Source organism: Mercenaria mercenaria, chromosome 19, assembly GCF_021730395.1.
Source record: "Mercenaria mercenaria strain notata chromosome 19, MADL_Memer_1, whole genome shotgun sequence".
Taxonomy (NCBI): Eukaryota; Metazoa; Mollusca; class Bivalvia; order Venerida; family Veneridae; genus Mercenaria; species Mercenaria mercenaria.
The window spans coordinates 14,078,369-14,099,644 of NC_069379.1; the positions used below are offsets into that span (position 1 = coordinate 14,078,369).

The 21,276-nt window shown below is 37.0% G+C and overlaps 1 protein-coding gene and 1 long non-coding RNA gene across 3 annotated transcripts in view; one reads left to right on the top strand and one right to left on the bottom strand.

The window, feature by feature from the left end:
- Nucleotides 1–21,276, top strand: part of LOC123541758 (A disintegrin and metalloproteinase with thrombospondin motifs 14-like) — a 76,352-nt gene that overhangs the window by 24,289 nt on the left and 30,787 nt on the right. The gene's annotated exons all lie outside the window — the stretch shown is intronic.
- LOC123541759 (uncharacterized) lies at nt 14,873–17,455 on the bottom strand. Its single transcript, XR_006684634.2, has 2 exons — nt 17,175–17,455; nt 14,873–15,886 (listed from the first exon to the last, which is right to left on the bottom strand). It is a non-coding gene; the product is annotated as an uncharacterized LOC123541759 (long non-coding RNA).

Sequence of the window (21,276 nt, forward strand, 5' to 3'; positions counted from 1 at the left end):
AGGAAGATTGGTTTATACAGGACGGATTTTCACCAAACCGGAAGTGACTACTCAGTGTGAAGTAGTCCAAAATGTAGTTCCATGCTATGGATGAAGTCTGGTATAATGAGTGACATGAGGAGGGTGACAGTTAAATTTTTGGCTTATGTTTATTGCTTAAATTTTATTGAGAATAGATCTAGACCATTTTCATTGTAAATTTCCTGGAATAAGTTTTATTCTTTGCGGAAAAAATTTTCTACCTACGCGTAAATTTCTAAACGGCTGTTTTTTATGGGGGCATTTTTAGAGGGTGATGTTTCTCAGAACAGATTATTTTTCTTATATACAACATAAAACATGTCAATATTTTTCTATTTTTGATAAGAAGACATGTTATACTAAATGACATATATGGTTTTCATATCATTGAAATGCTCTAAAGTGCTGAAAATGAGGTCTGAATGTTTTGTTATTTAAAATGAAATAAATAAGGAATTGAATTGGTAGAATGGGAACCTACATGACACTGTACGGGCAAGGATGAAATGCTCGGAAATTCCCTTAAAATTGTATTAACACGTTTTATTGCCGAGGATATCCAAATTCAATTAAACAGCAGACGATACCCCCAGGGAAAAGTTTTTAGTTTCCCCGCTATGCGCGGGTACGTCATATTAAGTTTAAAGAACATGAAATGTTACCCTCCCGTGACAAACATGCTATAATTCTACATGTTTTCATTGATTATATTTAAGCTTATCTATATTCGTCCCGGTAATTGATATGGGCGGCTCCTCAATAAAATGTTACTAAATTCATTGGAAAAAATCCTGCAAGATAGAGAAGCTCCATTTCAGATTTTTCATTTCTTCTTTACTTTTCCAGTTTGCAGATCGCATTTCAAACTTGAACTGAGAACTGCAAACTGCAGACCAACTGTGAAAAGCATTCTTGTCTACATTTTTCTGGACAGTGCTGATCAGACTGCACTTTGAAATTTGAATCGTAAACTGCAGCACAGTGTACAGTTCTCAGTACGAATCTCGAACTGCAGACCAGTTTTCAGTTCGAATTTGAATCGCGAATGCGGACCATTTTGCAGTTCGCAATTCGAATCGCGAACTGCGAACTGCGAACTGCGAACTGCAGGCCCGTTTGCAGTTCGCAATCGAAAGGCGAACTGCGAACAGCGGACCAGTTGCAATTCGAAATGCGAACTGCGAACTGCGGACCCGTTTGAGTTCACAATTCGAAACGCAAACTGCGAACTGTAGACCCAAATGTGAAATGCATTCTTGTCTGCAGTTCTAATGGAGAGGGAGGAAGTGCAGACTTTTCACATTTATGTTTAGCAAACACTTGCCCATTACTTTAAAGTATAAGAGTAACCTTCAAATTCATTTTCATTTTGATCTTGAATGCAGACCAGTTTGCAGTTCGCAATTCGAATCGTGAACTGCGAAATGCAGGGCCAGTTTGCAGTTCGCAATTCGAATTATGAACTACGAATGCGAATGTGAACTTAGAACTGCAGACCAGTTTGCGTTCGTAGTTCGAATCGAAAACTAGGAGCCGCAGACTTGCCGGCACTTTGCAGTTCTACCGAAGAGGGAGGAAGTGCAGACCATTAAATTAATGAGCCGTGCCATGAGAAAATCAACATAGTGGGTTTGCGACCAGCATGGATCCAGACAAGCTTGCGCATCCGCGCAGTCTGGGCAGGATCCATGCTGTTCACTTTTAAAGCCTACTCAATTAGAGGGAAACCATAAGCGAACGCTGGATCCTGACGACTGAGCGGATGCGCAAGCTGGTCTGGATCCATGCTGGTCGCAAAACCCCCTATGTTGATTTTCTCATGGCACGGCTCAAATTTTATATTTAGCAAATACTGACCTATTACTTAAAAGTATAAGAGTAACGTTCAAATATATTTTTATTTTTTAATCTTGAACCGCCCGACCAGTTTGCAGTTCGCAATTCGAATCACGAAACTGCGAACTGCGAACTGCAGACAGTTTGCAGTTCGCAATTCGAAACGCGAATGCAGACCCCGTTTGCAGTTCGCAATTTGAAACACAAATGAGAATATAGGGCCACTGTGAAATGCATTTTGTCTGCAATGCGCAAGAAAGTGCTGATCTGACTTCACTTTGAAATTTTTATTGTAATCAGCAGACAAGATTGCAGTTTTCAATTTGGAACGCGAACTGCGGACCAGTTTGCAGTTCGCAGTTGGAAAACGCGAAATGCGAACTGCAGACTAATTATGAAAAGCATTCTTGTCCGCAGTGCGCTGGACAGTGCTGATCAGACTGCACTTTGAAATTTGAATCGTAAATGTAGCCCAGTTTACCCCGTTTGCAATACGAATCCCCAACTGCAGGACCGTTTGCAGTTCGAATTCGAATCTGCGAACTATAGACCAACTGTGAAATGCGCAAGAAAGTGTGATCAGACTGCACTTTGAAATTTTTATTGTAATCAGCCCACAAGATTGCAGTTTGCAATTCGGAACGCGAACTGCGGACAAGTTTGCAGTTCGCAGTTGGGGAAACGCGAATGCGAACTGCGACGAATTATAAATGCATTCTTGTCCGCAATGCGCTGGACAGTCAAGTCAAGTCAAGTCAAAAGTTTATGAAATGTAACAAAGTCTCCGGCCCAAAAAAACACTACATATATATAGTAAGTAATATATAAACCGTTGTGATCCCCCAAAATGTATACATATACAATCGGATAAATTAAAATCATATTCATAGGTTCAGCACACAGTCGACTAGTAAACATAGGCTGTGAATATCATATTTAACAGGTCAAACATTATTTAAAGTTTTCTCAAGATACAATGCTGTTAGATATAACACCTTTTCAATATCATAGCTAAGTATGTTATAAAAACTTTGTTTACTTTCTGTCAGATGAATACCAATTAAGAAGGTACTGATTCGGATCTCACTAAATTTCTCACATTGAAAAAAGCATGATTTCACATTCAACAATACTAGTGTTACTTCTATTATAACAAAATTTGGGAGATACGAAGATACGAGATTCAAAAGGTGTATTGTTGTGCCTACCAGTTTCAACATGCAGCTTATGGCTTGAACAACGAAATTTTGACATTGTGTCTGTATTTAAATGGCAAATTTATTGTAAGGTAACGTTCTGTATTTAATAAAGTTTTAAATGTTTATAACGGTGACATCTACTTGATTCTTCGATAGACTCTTTCCAGTTTTGTTTATGACAATCTATGAGTCTTTGACGAAAAATACTAATGAAGTAGTCAATATTTCCAACATCATGTGAAACCCAAACATTACCAAACCCCTCAAAAACAACAAGTGTTTGACCCGGTGCCCAGGTGATTCTACCTACGTTATCTAAGATTTTAGCATAAAATAACACGTTTAGGGTAACTAGAGTTATCCATCTGTATTAGTTAGCTGATCAGATGCACTTTGAAATTTGGGAAATTTGTAAATTGTAGCCCAGTTTACAGTTTGCAATCGAATCCCGAATGCAGACAGTTTGCAGTTCGAATTCGAATCGCGAACTGCAGACCAGTTTGCAGTTCGCAATTCGAATCGCGAACTGGGGAACTGCGAACTGCAGACCAGTTTGCAGTTCGCAATTCGAAACGCGAACTGCGAACTGCAGACCAGTTTGCAGTTCGCAATTGGAAACACAACCTGCGAACTATAGACCAACTGTGAAATGCATTCTTGTCTGCAATGCGCAAGAAAGTGCTGATCAGACTGCACTTTGAAATTTTTATTGTAATCAGCAGACAAGATTGCAGTTTGCAATTCGAAACGCGAAACTGCGGACCCCGTTTGCAGTTCGCAGTTGGGAAACGCGAAATGCAAACTGCAGACTAATTATGGGAAAAGCATTCTTGTCCCCAATGCGCTGGAAAAGTGTGATCAGACTGCACTTTGAAATTTGAATTGTAAACTGCAGCCCAGTTTTTCAGTTCGCAATATGAATCTCAAACTGCAGACCAGTTTGCAGTTCGAATTCGAAAACGCGAATTGCAGACCCGTTTGCAGTTCGCAATTCGAAACGCGAACTGCAGACCAACTGTGAAATGCATTTTTGTCTGCAATGCGCAGGACAGTGTTGATCAGATGCACGTTGATATTTGAATCGTAAAGCGCAGACCAGTTTACAGTTTGCAATTCAAATCCGAACTGCAGACCAGTTTGCAGTTCGAACTTGAAACGCGAACTGCAGACCAGTTTGCAGTTCGCAATTCGAAACGCGAACTGCAGACCAACTGTGAAATGCATTCTTGTCTACAATGCGCAGGACAGTGTTGATCAGACTGCACGTTGACATTTGAATCGTAAAGCGCAGACCAGTTTACAGTTTGCAATTCGAATCGCGAACTGCAGACCAGTTTGCAGTTCGCAATTCGAAACGCGAACTGCTAACTTCAGACCAAATGTGAAATGCATTCTTGTCTACAATTTGCCGGGCAGTGCTGATCAGACTGCACTTTGAAATTTGAACTGTAAACTGCAGCCCAGTTTACAGTTCGCAATATGAATCTCAAACTGCAGACCAGTTTGCAGTTCGAATTCGAATCGCGAATTGCAGACCAGTTTGCAGTTCGCAATTCGAAACGCGAACTGCAGACCAACTGTGAAATGCATTTTTGTCTGCAATGCGCAGGACAGTGTTGATCAGACTGCACGTTGATATTTGAATCGTAAAGCGCAGACCAGTTTACAGTTTGCAATTCAAATCGCGAACTGCAGACCAGTTTGCAGTTCGAACTTGAATCGCGAACTGCAGACCAGTTTGCAGTTCGCAATTCGAAACGCGAACTGCAGACCAACTGTGAAATGCATTCTTGTCTACAATGCGCAGGACAGTGTTGATCAGACTGCACGTTGTCATTTGAATCGTAAAGCGCAGACCAGTCTACAGTTTGCAATTCGAATCGCGAACTGCAGACCAGTTTACAGTTCGCAATTCGAAACGCGAACTGCTAACTTCAGACCAAATGTGAAATGCATTCTTGTCTACAATTTGCCGGGCAGTGCTGATCAGATTGCACACTTTGAAATTTGAATCGTAAACTACAGACTAGTTTACAGTTCGCAACACGAATCGCAAACTGCAGACCAGTTTGCAGTTCGCAATTCGAAACGAGAACTGCAGACCAACTGTGAAATGCATTCTTGTCTGCAATGTGCAGGACATTGTTGATCAGACTGCACGTTGACATTTGAATCGTAAAGTGCAGACCAGTTTACAGTTCGCAATTCGAATCGCGAACTGCAGACCAGTTTGCAGTTCGCAATTCGAATCGCGAACTGCAGACCAGTTTGCAGTTCGCAATTCGAAACGCGAACTGCGAACTGCGAACTGCAGACCAACTTAACTAAAATGCGTGTCTTTACTTGTTTCAGGCGAGAGTGTTGGCTTTACTGTGCACTGGCCATATGCAAATTCTGGAGGAAATCCACTGACATTCAAAACAGCACTTTATAATAACAACGATGTATTTAACATGACGTCGGGTGAATTTGTCTGCCAGAGAGAAGGACTCTACTTATTTATAAGCACGCTTCTAAGAACAGATAACACCACTAGTTATATAACTTGCGATTTTTATAAGAATAACGACAAGTCTATCGCGTATGGTAGTTTCGCTAGTAGTAACAGCTTAGATAGCAACCCATCCAGTTCGAGTTCAATTTTGTATCATTTAAAGCCAGGTGATCGTGTTTATCTGGGTTCATGCAAGGGCATGCAATATATGGCTTATGGTTCAGGCTTTACAGGTCTTCTTATTAATCCTATGCATTGAAATGACTTGACGCTGCTGATGAATTAACATTTCACAAAAATTAGGTTATTTGCTGATAAGACTATTCACAGTAACCGTTTCAGCATCACTGTCATGAATCACATGAACAAAATAATCTCCAAAACAAAATAGGAAAGATAATAGAAAATTTTCAAGCAAGTTTTGATGACGTAGAGATTTTCTAAAACTACTTAAATTTAATTCACAATAACCTTCTGATTATCTGAAACACGTGAAAGAACTGAGACATCTTATCAGCATGTTTGTAATTACAAGAAATCTATTATTTATGGAAATTACATAACAGAGATTATTTTGAACTTGAGATTCATCACACTGAACATGTATAATAATAGTGCTAACTGTTACTGCTGACAAATGAAATCCAAGCAAGGCGAACTTAGAACTTTTGAAAATGTCATGTTGACAGACAAAGTCACCCATCATTAACCCTTACTTTGCTATTATTTTATAAACTTGTCAATCTTTCATTTTGAAAGAGGTTTTTATCACAAAAGATACTGACTGAATGGCGAACAGTGCAAATATTGATCAGACTGCACGGGTATGCAGGCAGATCATGATTTACACTGGTCGCAAAGGCAGAAACAATCGTGTTCAGCATGTTAAGGGTTAATTAATGTACTTTCCCTATCTTCACACATTTTAGTAAGAAATCATGATACCATAACTGGCTTCATAACTGGCTTCATATGGTCAATAAAATCTTTTAAACAAGAGGGTCATGATGACCCTGGACCGCTCACCTGAGTAATATGAACTACATGTTTCAAATGTCAAACTGATGATAAAATATCAAGAAAGTCAGTAGGTCACATTCATGGTCAATGAAATTCAGTTTACGATTTGTGTGCAAAACTGCATAAGTCATCAAAATTTCAAGGCTGTATCTTAAACAACAAGAAAGTAGGTCAGTAAGTCAAGGTCACAGTCAAGTGACATCATATTACTTGGGGTCATCAGGTAATATAATTAAACAGTCTTGGAAATAGGATCAGATGATTGTTTAAGTATTAAGTATTTTCGTATATAACTCACATAATAAATAAGTGACCCCAGGGCGGGGCCTCTTTTAACCCCAGGGGCATAATTTGAACAATTTTGGTAGAGGACTACTAGACAATGCATAATACCAAATATCAAAAGCCTAGGTCGTATGGATTCAGACAAGAAGATTTTTAAAGCTTTTTTTTCCCTATATAAGTCTATATAAAACCTAGCACCCCCAGGGCAGGGCCTCTTTTCATCCCAGGGTTACAATTTGAAAAACCTTTGTTGAGGACCATAAGACAATGCTACAAACCAAATATCAAAGGTCTAAGTGTTGTGGTTTAAGACAAAAAGATTTTTAAACTTCTTTTCCTATATAAGTCTATTTAAAACTTGGGACCCCCGGGGCGGGGCCATATTTGACTCTAGGGGGATAGTTTGAACAATCTTGGTAGAAGACCACTAGATGATGCTATATATTATATACCAAAGCCCTAGGCCATGTGGTTTTGTAAAAGAAGATTTTCAAAGTTTTCCTTTCGGTTGCCATGACAACCAGAGTTTTGCATGGAATTCAATTCGTTGAGCAATTTTGAAAGGGGCTACCCAGGGATCATTCCTGTGAAGTTTGGTGTAATTCTGCCCAGTGGTTTTCAAGAAAACTTTTTTAGAAAATGTTGACGGACACACGACGCACGACGGACAACGGACATTGAGCGGTCACAAAAGCTTACCATGAGCCTTTGGCTCAGGAGAGCTAAAAACCGAAAATGACAATTAGAAATCCGATTGTTTATTAATATGTGAAATAAGAAAGTAAATGAATTATCATATTGTAACCAACTGGAGAATTTTGATAAAATCTGTTATTCTGCCAGTATCAATACCTTGTTTTCATTATCTCTGTTGTTCATGTGTTTACCAACTTATATCTTGTATAAAGCTAGAGAAACCAAATAAAATGAATATAAAATATGTATACTAATAAAATGTGCTTTTGTGTATCTTGTGTTGTTTGAATTCATCAAAGAATAAGATGTAATGATTCAATTCCTGAAAGCATTAAGTGTAACAAGCGTAACCCTAGCAATGGACAGCGGAACATGCCTTCCACAATTTAAGGTCCTTCTAAAGCCTTTTGAAACCTCCCATCGGGTGGATTTTTGTTTCAGTCCATTACACCAAATTGACCTTGGTTTATCATAAAGAATATATCAAGCTGTTAATAATAAGTAGAAAAAAAAACTTTAAAGACTGATTATTCTCTTTTGATCAACACATTTTGTTCTATATCACATGTACTTAGACTGTTCGCATTCTATTTTATAGAAGATATCAAGCTTCTTTTTCAAAAGTATTTTGTCATTTTTTATGATTATTGTATATTTAGCATATTTCCCCCGGTACTCCTGGAGTTGAAAGTGTTACAAACCATATATATTAAAGTGAGTGAGTGAGTTGGGTTTTACGGCGAATCGACACAAAATGGTCATATATCGCCGAGAAGAAGTCATATTGCAAATGCCAACTGTAAAACATAAACATTGATGTAAAAATGTAAAGCATACCTAAAAACATCCGTGTAAAAATGTAAAGAACACTATGAATAATGTAAAATATATCTAAAACATCCATGTAAAAGTGTAAAGCGTATCTAAAATCAGTTATATAAAAATGTATATACGTATGTGTTAAAATATTAGTTGCAAACATAATAATATTGCAAGATGTAAATATGAAATGTTACATTTTTTATATATTCCTATCTGCTTTAAAAGCGATAAAATATGTCCTATTAAAAATGCAACAAAATTGCAAAATGAAAGTGAATGTAGAGCTGTCAAGATGAAAAAATATGTAATTTTTTAAAAATATATATATAATAGTTAACTATTTTTCACTTTCTGGAGTACCTAGGTAAGTATGTTCGACACACAAATTTAGAGAAAAATGTGTATGAAAAAGAAGTTTGATATTTTCTACAGAGTTGAATGTGGACTGTTGAAGCACATGTGTTGTAAGACAAAATACATATTACCAAAAATGGCGACCATTATAGAAAGTATCTGCTACTTCTTCTGAACAATTCCGTGTATATATGCTATGACCATTATTTGTCTGTCAAGTATAATTTCCAAAATGAAAAGTTACCCGAGGGGTGGTATCAAAGTCTTTACATGATCCTTAACACACTAGTTTCCATTATACCACTTGTTTAGCCTTTAGTTTAAGTGCTTTATCTGCAGTTGCTTTATTTGTTTTATTGTACAAGATTTATATAGCGCCCTTTGTCATGATTAACAAGTTCAAAGGCGCTTTACATAGCACAAAGGCGCAGAATAGAGAGAGACAGAGAGGGAGAATTTCTTTTAGATACGAGCCTGTCCGGCTAACTTAGCCTTGCTCTTTGTGAATGGACAGTCTGGCCATTGAAAGTGCTCGTTGTATAGCACCGATACATGCGAAGCCGTCTTTCGTGAAAAGAGCACTAAAAGCCTCTTTGTTAGATGGGAGACACACAAGAGCATCTCAGAAATTTCCAGTGCCGTGACCGGAATTCGAACCCCGGACCTCTGGATTGAAAGTCAAGTGTGTTACCACTAGACCGTCGTCGGGCCACCTTTAAATTAGGTAAAGCATGTGAATTGTAACATTCAAGGGAGATAATTATGGCTTTTCCAAGGCATTTTGTTTTGGGGAGCTATCGCGCGTGCGACTTATGAAGCATATTTCTCACGAAATGTTGTAAGTTTCATTTTTTGTGTCATCTGGGCGTGAGCGCCAGCAGGACAAAACAAAACTATAAACGTGTCAACCTCAAGAAAAAAACATTGGACAAGACAGAAAGTATCGTTTTATTTCGTGTTGGCGTGAAAGCCATTAGCTAAAATGTTTTGATGGCGCATGTACCGGGGAAAAGAATTGTTGTTTCGCATTAGCGCGTACGCTATTAACACGGTTTTCCTGTCAGCGTGCTGGGTCGGTGTCAAGACGAAATAGAGTGTACTATTCTGTTCTGTTGCGTGTGTGTCCGCGGGGCATATTTCGTTGCGAAACAATGAAGAATTTTACTTCTTTTACTTCTTCTTGTCACAAGCACTAATACGATTTGTTCTTGATGCTATGATGTTTCGTTGTGGCGTGTTGATAGCTTCATTTCTTTACATGCAAGCGTCAAAAAGACAACAAAACATCCTAAAGTTATAGCTCGTGGAATTTCTCTGTCTCTGTGATTCTAAGTTTCTGAATGAGTAATTGTACAGGTAAAGTTTCTTCTTTAACGTGGGTTGTCGACGAAAGTCCACACATTCAATAATGGAACAACTTATTTCCTGACGAGCCAGCGCCAAGTGTCATATTTACCTCCTTAGCATCCAGTCTAGGCCGATACTGCTGGAAACAGTACTAATTTAAGTAAATCATTCGGCACTAAACACTGGTGGGGATATTAGCCGCGACCGGGAATCGAACCCGGACTGCTGGCATTGTAGATTAATCTGCTAACCAATGCGCCACTTATTCCCTCGGCTGTACAAGTGACAGCTACATGATTGAAGATGAATTACTGATTTGGTAATGTGAATAGTCAAACGTTTTACATAAGAAATAGACCTTAAACCTAAGTAGGTTTACAGTTCGGGGCCGAGGTCTGCATTACACATAGGGTTATAGTATGACATATACACACTGCTAAGTTTATTGATATTTTCTTTCTCGTCTGCTGCCAAATATTAAATCAGAGATAAAACATTTTTTTGTTAAGAGAGTCTATGTAGACAAAATCGTGTTGAAGTACAATATTTAAACTCAAATTTTGTAATTTGATAACGAGGAAAATTTGTCGACAACAGTAAAATTTGATATTGTTATGTTAACGCTAGGTCATGCATTAAAATGCTTTAACAAAAATGAAAGTCATTAAGTACGATTTTCTGTTTGGACCATCGATATCTTTAAACCCGAACCCCATATCTCGAAAGCTACGATTACGAATTTCGAGGTATGGGGTTCAAGAATAAAAATCTCGATGGACGAAACACCACAATTAAGTGCTCAAATATATAAAAGGTTAAATTTCGATTGCATATCGAGACATTTTAATATCCAATACAATCGGTATAACCTCTGGTACCGACACCTATTACCCATAACCATGCTGGACACGATTTATTCTGCCTTTGCGACCAGTGTAGATCATGATCAGCCTGCACATCCGTGCAGTCTGATCAAGCACTGTTCGATATTCAGTCAGTATATTTTTAGTAAGCAGCCGTTATAACTGTAAATGGTTACTTCAGTAATGGAGTAGTAGGTTCTAATCACGCCTGTGCCAGATATTTCTGGGATGCTTTCCAGTGTAGCCTTGATCCCCAAGGTAAGGATGTACTTAATATGCCATGCACTAAAAAAACTAAACTTCAGCTGCTCAAAATAAGAACTCCACTTCTCCACCAATATCTAATCTTTGATTTTATCACAAATTAATATATCGACACTTCTGAAAAATCAAGCCTTTTAATGTCTACAAACAAGGCCTTATTGTTAAAGTTTTCTAGGTCAACTCCATGTAATTAGGGCCGAAACGAGTACAACTTTTGTAGCCGGGTACCCGTTGAACAATTACCCACGGGTACCCGGGTACCCGGGCTAATACTGATAATACGACATATATGCCTTCTAATTATTGATTGTCATCCTTATTTATATGAGGATATTTGGAGCAGACAGCCATGTTTGGGAGTAGTTTATATTTCTTCCAATAAACACCACAAAAAATGTCAACTTAGATGGCATAAAATTATTCTGTAAAGGAGGCAGCAGGATGCAGACCTCGTGCATGTAAACTAATCAGTCATAATAACGAACATAATTTATTTTCATGTTTGTTATCCAGTTACATTATTTAATATACCATAATAACAAATGTATACATCGGGTAACGGGTAATGAATATGTACCCGGGTACTGATGATTTTCTACCCTACTCGCGGGTACCCGGGTACTCGTTTCAGCTCTACATGTGATGATAAAAACTGGGAAATCGTGAAATCGTGAAGTTTAATGATGAAATCGTGAATTCGTGAAATCGTGAATTCGTGAAGTGGAAATCGTGAAATCATAAAACAGAAAGCGTGAAATAATGAAGTTGAAATGTCATCACGGGTCTTTCGTAGTTTTGCTATGTTGTGTTGTGTTGTGTCCGTTTTAGTGGTAGTAGTCGTATCAGTTCTCCAAGCTCAAGAAACCTTGTATGTTTATTATTTAACTCAATTATTTCTATCAAAGGCAGCGCTTTTCTTTAATTTCTAAACAAAGTCAGTTTTCGGAATCACGTGACCTTGAATGACTGTATGCACGAAACATTGGCTGACATTTCTCTCACTTCGACAGGAAAATAAAAGTATTTTATCATAAAATAAAATACGGTTGAAAAACGTTGTTTTAGATGCTGTTACATAAGCTATCATATGCCCCTTACCATCTGATTTCCTCCGATTACCGTAGTATTAGCCATGTATTGATACTCTCGGAGAACACTTCGGAAGTTTGAATGCGTTTTTTTATTTTGGAAAGGCATTTTTACAGAACTACAGTATCTAAAATAGCGCAGAAAATACATATTTTTAAATATTTACGACAACAAATTGCAGAGCAAAGACTGAGTTTACACTACAGTAAGAACATTTGTTTATATGCATAAACTTTTTTCTATGAAAAGACTATTATATTGAAATTAACGAAATGGCGACGAACACGTACATCGCATTTTCAATGGCAACTTACACGTACACAAACATATCGCGCTTAATAATTATAGAAAATGTACGAAACACTTTTTGAAAATCATTTTAACTCATATTAAAAGTAGTTACTATTAGTGTTAAAAAGTGTTGTAAGGAATGAAATTATTTTAAGGCCATTGCACATATACATTGAACTGAAGCGATGCTCAGTCTGTTTGTTTCGTTTCGGAGTCGGCTAGGGTATTTAAATAATTATATGTACCCTTATTTGATCCAAATCACTGGACGAAAATGTGTTAATTAATCGACCAAGATGTGGTAAACTGTGACTGTGCTGGAACAATATCAACAAACAAGGCAACATACATTCCTTGCGAAATAAAGTGGGGCCAGGATTTAAATTCGTGTGGGTTTCTTTGTGTCTGTTTTGTTTTAAGTTTCGGTTCGGTTTCAGCGTATTTGAGAAATGGCACCTTGTTCATAATGCTTTCCATTTTTCTGAAAGGTTTCGATTTTTATTGTATATGTGAACTGGCCTTTTACTCTTCAAGCTTTTAAGAAATACAGTACTGTTTATTGCCAATCAATTCTGTTGAAAACAGCCGAATGTCTTTCTTTTCTTTGCATGGCAAATTAACCTTAAGTAATGATAGTATTTACTTCAAAATTTCGTTCATTTGTTTATGTCCGTTCGAAATGGTTTATTACCACGTGCAATATCCGTTACAAGACCATTAGAAGAAATAAATTCCGATCGTAAAAAAAGAGTTTGGAGACCTCAAAACATTTGAACTTTCAATGTGTGCAAGTATTATAAATCCAAGCACATCCTGTCTTGAAATGAGAACTAGTTTGAGTAAATATTCACTATATATTCTTATATATCATTCTTATATATTAGTTCTTTTTCCTTTTTAGAAATATCATTGCTCGTTTCCTGTGCTATTCTTGAGAGTGAATATTCAGTTTACATGTTCCTTCCTCTCTCACAGAAAAAGTAAACGAACTAAATCTGTCTTTCTTCCCTTATAGGTATATGCTTTCATACAAGGTGGTCTTGGTTTAAAATACTGGCATTCGCTTTTTTCCAACTGTGTAAAAATATTTTGTATTTCGTACTTTCCCGATTGGGTCAAAACTTTAAAAAATCGGACTACGAAATCAGCCGTTTTAGTAACTCAGTTCTTTTTCAACTTTTATTTACATACAATGTTTCTTTAAAAATGCAGTGAATATCAAGGAGATGTGTTGTAAAAACATTTTTTTCCACTGTATTATACTAATTTGATATTGAAATACATTTTTGCTATGATTCAGTATGTCATATAGATATGCCTACGACAAGAAATTTGACATATTAAATACACATTATTTCTATATGGGTGCATTAAAAAAAATACAATTATAAAATGAAGGAAAATTCATCAGAAAAGTAAATTTAACAAATGTAAAGGGTGGTCCGAGCCCGACATTTAATAATATCTAAAAAGTAGAATATTGAAATAAGTTACGTTATCTATTACACTTAAGAGTCACCTATACATTTCATTTGTTTTGTTCTGTTTTGTTTTCAAAAAAAGCTTCATGAACTGTTAAAGGTGTATATGCCAAGTTATCAAGCTGCCTCTGTACAACAGATGGATTAAATTCAAGGTAAAACTAAAGACTATGAATTGATGGTTTGCGAGTTCGATCCACGGGTGTGGCGTTTATGGCTACATTTGTAAATCAAATATGGATTATTGAAAAAGAATAATCTGTTACTACAATAGAACAATGTCAGAAACAAGAAAGAACTAAAATGGTTTAATAACCAAGCTTTCTTTTCAGACATCTGCTCGTTTATGAATATTTCTATTCTCATCCTGTCAAACCCGCTGAATCATCGACGAATTAATTTGATCAGGTATGCAACTACTGTCTCGGTTAGATAGTAGGATAATCGTACACTACACGGGTAGACAACAAAAACGTGCAGATAAACAGTTTATTTATACTTTAAGGTAAGTAAGGCGATATCTTCAAGAGCGTTCATCTTTTGTCAAACGAGGAAAACTTTTAACTCCTTCTAGGAAGCTATTCTCGTTACATTATGTTTTAAGTATCAAAATATAAATGGGCCTAAAATACCTGCATTCAGGTACGCTCATTATTATAGAAGGAGGAAAATATTTTGAAGTACTTCAGCGAAAAAACGTTTTATTACATCATTTTTCCAGGTATCGTAACATAAATGGGCCAGGTCGTTAGTGTACGTTCAAGGGCGTTTACTTTATGTCACTTAAAGAAAGAAGACGGGTACTAGGTGTCTGAATTTAAATCATGATTTTATTTGAATAGAAACTCTTCAGTATTTACCTTGAAAATTGACATTACAATTGAATGACTTATCATCAAGTTTTTAACCATACAGTTAGTTCATTGTTCCTTTTAACTTGTGTCACTCAGGTGTATAGGTAAAAGCCAGGCGGGATTATTATTTGTGTTATTGATTGATCTCTAGTACTATATCTATAACAATGATGCAATTTTTTCTGTACGGAATTGAATAACAAACACGTATCAACGAATTGTTTCTAAATGCTAATTGCTCTGGTAATGTTTCGTTTAAAGAACTACAATAATATACGTAAATCTACAACTTCATATCAAACTTGCGTTTTTAAGAAAGTTAAGTATATGTTTAAACATTGCTATAATGTTGATCTTTTAACGGATATCTATGAATTTGCTTTTAAATTATGCTTGAAATATTTGTATTATATAAACTGTCAACAAATTTTAAAGATCCTCATGCTCCCTGTTCTGTATGTGCTCTCCAGTGTCCTCTTGCTCTTTGTAATTTTCGTCTCTGCTCTTTATGTGATCTCCATTTTCTCCATCCTCTTCTTCGTTCAAAAATATTTCAAGCGATTCTTCATTTTCTCTAACATTTTCTGTACCATCTGTCATTCTTTCGAATACGATATTCTCGCACATTTTAGCGCATGAGACATTCTTGGTCTCATCCTGACTCATGTTACAGAGGTGGCCGATGCCTGCCAATGTATCTGCTAAGCACTGATAGTATTTTGCTTGCGCTTTGTTGTAAGCCTTACACGGGTGTGGGTTACCCTCGTATTTACAGAACAGTTTTGGGTTCGTAGACTCACATTTAAGGCTTAATTGTCGGTTACTTTTTCCAGACGTTATTTTTATTTCAGTCCATTTGCATCCAGTATTTTGATATTTGAATGTTCAAAACAGCTGTTTACAATAAACGGTGACATAAATCAAAATGGTATAAGTTACCAAAAGAAGCTTCATTGAAGTATGCACCATCCTGTAAAAAATAATTGCTTCTCGTTAATACAGAGGCAAAACATCGTCTAAATACAAATTGTGTATTACTAGATCGCATGTGAATTTTAAAAATAAACGGCCATCGATAATGTTGTTATAAGTCTTGGCCCAACCCTTTTGTTTATTTACATTTGTTTGTTGTATGTATGTGAATAGAATATGTATATTTATATAATAAAATGTGATTAATTAAGAAATGAAATGATTTGTTTCGGTGTTCATTTCATTTCGCATGAACACCGAAAAAAATCATTTCATTTTTTATATTTACATTATATTTCCTTTAAGCTTGTAAACAATATAATATTATAAATTGCACATAATTAGTGGCATTTAACATGAAAATAAGCTCCCCGGCCATTCTGTTCACCAGGCGGAACAACTGCGACGTCATCTAAGGAACGTTCTCCCTGACTATACGCGGACGTCGTCAAAAAAGCGGTCGGTTATCACTAAGCAGTGATGAGGTTAATTTCGCGCCTTTCCTTTGGCTGTTCATACGAACTGAACATCATAATTTTCAATGGAAAAGAATAGGGCGAATGTAAATTTATCAAAATCAAGGACATTTAATTAATGTAATGAACCTGTCATGACACTCGGCAAGTTTCGTGTGATTACATATTCTCGTTAAACAACTCGGCATTCTTTGGACGTAAATATAACGAACATAAAATTCCGTAAAAGCCGGAGAGATCCGAAATCGCAAATTGAGAATACGTAAATTGCCAACTTGCAGTGTATCTTTTCTACCGTAAGACAACGTGATAAGTTTTATAAAGTTCACGTCCAAACTTAATCTGCATATGTAATGTTTAAACAGAGCTAAGTTTAAACATGGGCACAAACTGTCATGCAATAATCTCAACAGTTTTTATAATACTTGTTAACATATTATTGGTTAATAACATATACTGTATGTTAATCTTACGATCCAATTCTTAATTATCTTAATAACAACATACTTTAAATTCCATTTCTCTTGATATAGCTTGGCAGTCTTTAAATTAACATTTAACATTTCTCCTGTGTAGTTTGCCATGCCATATCAGTGTACATTTTAGTGTATGCAGTATTAAGCATCCTGTTATAATATGAAGCCATTTATAGCTATGTTCGTCATGTAGATAAAATGGAGGATGTTTAAATGTCTGACAACAATATCTTGATTTAATTAGTCCAATAAAGATAAGTTTAACTATTGTACATATATTGATTAATAATAATTATGATATCGTACAAATTAATCTGACAAAGTCAAAAATTACCTTCTTTAAGTAACAGATGTTGTTTTCTTCCAGTAAAAAAGGTCCGTGTTAAATGAAACGAAGTGTACCTTCCTATGGTAGACATGCGTTTATATATTTGATATATACATTTCAATGTAATGTAGAGGTATGAACCGGGTAAACGAAGATACTAACGTATGATTAGTTGAATTCTAGCGGCTATATGCCATTCAAATTAAATCACACCCACTTTACAAGATAAACGTATTCTTTCTTTTAGAAGTAAACCCCTCGGTAATACCCTTTAATGTTTGGCAAACATCAAATCAAGTCAGTCTACACTGAAAGTGGAACTAATTTCAAAATAATTTTACGATTATGATATAAAAATAACGACACGCTGTCGTATAGTAAAAAACGTTTCTGTGAAAGATATACATTTAGAATCACACGGTGTTTTTCTCGGGTATCGAAATAAATTTCGGAGCCAGAAACAGAGTTCGAATGCCGTCTTATCCAAGAGACCGCTATCAAACTAAGTGCTTTGATGGCGTAAGTTTTCGACGCTTATGTTGATGAAATACAGTGTTCCCCAAGGATCAATTCTAGTATCAAGAATTACATAATGTGTATACTAAACCCATTGGTGTCATATGTAGGCGTCATGGACTACTTCATCATGTCTACCCTGGCGCCTCCCAGTTATACATGTCTTTTAAGGTAATGGACCCGAAATGATTCTCGGAAATTTAGATATAACGTTATACATACCATAATAACACAGCATATATAAAAACTAGAAAAAACTCTTCAGTATTTACCTTGAAAATTGACATTACAATTGAATGACTTATCATCAAGTTTTTAACCATACAGTTAGATCATTGTTCCTTTTAACTTGTGTCATAGAGGTGTATAGGTAAAACGAATGCGATTTCGGCATTTTACAGGTTTTAAGGTTAAGCTATATCTACGTTTAAAGAATGCCGAATTGCCTAAATATAATACGGTATCATACGGAAATAGCCGAGTGTCATTACAGGTCAACTACCTTAAGCCAGTAAGATCTGTTACTAAAAGTGAAACATGATAGTCTTGCTGATATCATTTTCTGGATCTGGATACATTTTATCAGGCTGGAGCTCATTGCTGATAAAACAGTAGTAATTTTATTAACATCAAAGTATAACTCCAAGCAAATTGCTGGCGTTTTGCTGAAAAAATCAACAAAATTTGTTAGAAATCTTGATGCAGTAGTAGACTCCATTATAGATAATTATAGAACAGCAAAACACATTTCGATCAAATATGTGCATAACTACATAAAATAGGTCAAATCAGTGTTGCCACAAAGTCATTTGTCAATTGCCTCGATCCCTCACCTTTAGAAGTTACTGTTGGTACTAGTATTCCATAGACTACACTGGACAAAATGCAACATATCTGTATTGGCATGATGAAGCAAGCCTCACACCGGATGCACCGTCTGACTTACGAGGATACTAGCAAGGAGATATCATTGAATGGAATGACCAAAAAGCACAGAAGTATTAATATCAAACGCGTGTAGACATTTTACGACGGCTGCATAGCACAGTTGTCCTGATACAAAAAAAAAGCATGTGAAAGAAAGCATAGAATGCTTCCAACCAAAACTAGAACTGCCATAGGAGTGACGAATAATACCCCCACAATACGGCCTTGTCATAGATGTAAGCCTATGTCAAAGTCGAACTTGTCCTATATTTGATGCTATATTTGATGATGTTACACCTGTTTATCTAAAACAATTTAAATCTCTCAACCCTTTCATGTGTCCGGAAACCAGGAGTTTGGCAATTTTTCAGTTGAAAAGTGGCCATTACTACGTCAAAAGATGGTGGATTGTAAGCAAAGTCGAACCTGATCTGTATTTTATTATGTTACACCTGTGTACTAAAATTTTTCTAAATCTGTCAAGCCTTTCCTGAGTTCTTGTCCGGAAACCATGAAAGCCTACGGACCGACACACCGACCGACGGACAAGCTCACGCCTATATACCCCAATTCCCACCCCCAACTTTCGTTTGCGGGGGTATACTAATTATCACACATAACTTGATTGAATTTGTTCATGACAAGTAATGAAAGTGCAAGTCTCGTCACGTTCCACTGGCTTAAGCGGAATGTCTTTAAACATTTATACTGAGCGGACCCTATTATTTTACAGACTAGAAAAAATAACAAAACAGAGCCAAAGTAAGAAGTTAAGGACTGGTTTCAATAGCCAATACAATATTTAGTCAATGTTAAGGGATCATCTACATTTAGTTATAAAGCTGCATGAAAGAATTAGGGCATAGTTCTGTTCTAATCAACGGCGTAAATCAAGACACTTTGAATTATAATATACGGTGTTTCGTTAGGGCCAGCGCTTACTCCCTGTGAACGCGCAGCGCGAAGGTACGGCGGTACAATGGCGAAACGCGACAGTCCGATGGCGAAGCGCGAAAGTACGATTGTCCGTCAGTCCGTCGTACTGTCGCCCCTCACCATCGTACTGTCGCGCTTCACCATCGTAGGGTTGCGCTTCGCCATCGAACTTCCGCGCTTCACCATCATGGTGTCACCATCGTACTGTCGCGCTTCGCCATCGCACTGTCGCGCTTCACCATCGTAGTGTCGCCATCGTACTGTCGGGCTTCGCCATCGTACTGTCGCGCTTCACCATCGTACTGTCGCGCTTCGCCATCGCACTGTCGCGCTTCACCATCGTAGTGTCACCATCGTACTGTCGCGCTTCGCCATCGTACTGCCGCGTTTCACCATATTTTCTCTGTTTACTTAAGGGCCGACTTTAATTAAACTCTGTATTGTATAGTATTGTCAGCTCTGTCCAATGATCAAATAATTCGAACGCTTTTCGGCACGGGTATTATTGAAATGAAAATCACCAGACCTGATGTTATTCAAATGAAAATTCCCCGGCAGAGTGTCATTCAAATGAATATCATCCGGCATGATGATATTAAAAAAATATCATACCTTAATATTGTTTGAAATGTATTATTTCGAAATAGGCTCCGTTGGTCTATGGCTATTTTACATTGTTTACTTGAGGGATAAAAGAAACGAATATCACCCAACCGAGTGTTATTTATGAACAAAATAACATTGTATTCAAAATTAACCTCTCTGTGGAAAAATACATTTGTAAATGATAATGTATTTACATGTAATTAATTGTTTTGTGAGAAAATGTTGTTTAATCAGCTCATAATATTTCAAAATAGAAAAAAGTGGAAACTTCACAGGTCGCCCAACACGACAAAAACGAAAATGTTGCAGGCTCGGTTTGATTGAGCCTGTTCATGGACGGTAGTGGAAATGCATGCTACCGTCCACGCCCTCTAGCCCCGGGTTGAGCAGAACTCAACATTTACACATGTTAAAAGTACAAAAAGCAATTTAGAGACATCCGCAGATGTATTCAAACGGCGGTGAACATGGAACACGTGTTGAGGCGTGTAATTCCATGAAGAGCGAAGCCATGAAACGTTAAAAGTATATATTGACAGCTAAAAGTAATAAAAATACACTGTTGTATAAATTTTGCTTATAAAGATTTTGGGTAAATTTTATGCAAAAGTGTTAATTAGGTCTAGAATATAATTGTTTGTTTCCGCTTACCCGACCGATCCTGTCATTTTACCACTGACCCTAAAGTTTTAATTGAAGAAACGTATTGGATAAAAATGTTAAACAAGATTATTAGAAAGTAAATCCAAAGCACGTCCCTCCGTCTGACAGTACAATTCTATACATTAAAGTCGGACCTTAAGTAAACAGAGAAAAGATGGTGAAGCGCGACAGTACGATGGTGACACTATGATGGCGAAGCGCGACAGTACGATGATTACACTACGATGGTGAAGTGCGACAGTGCGATGGCGAAGCGCGACAGTACGATGTACTGTCACCATCGTACTGTCACGCTTCGCCATCGTACTGTCGCGCTTCGCCATCGCACTGTCGTGTTGTCACCATCGTACTGTCGCGCTTCGCAATCGTACTGTCGGCTTCTCCATCGTACCGTCGTACCTTCGCGCTTCGCGTTCACAGGGAGCAGGCGCTGGCCCTAACGGAACACCGCAATAATAAA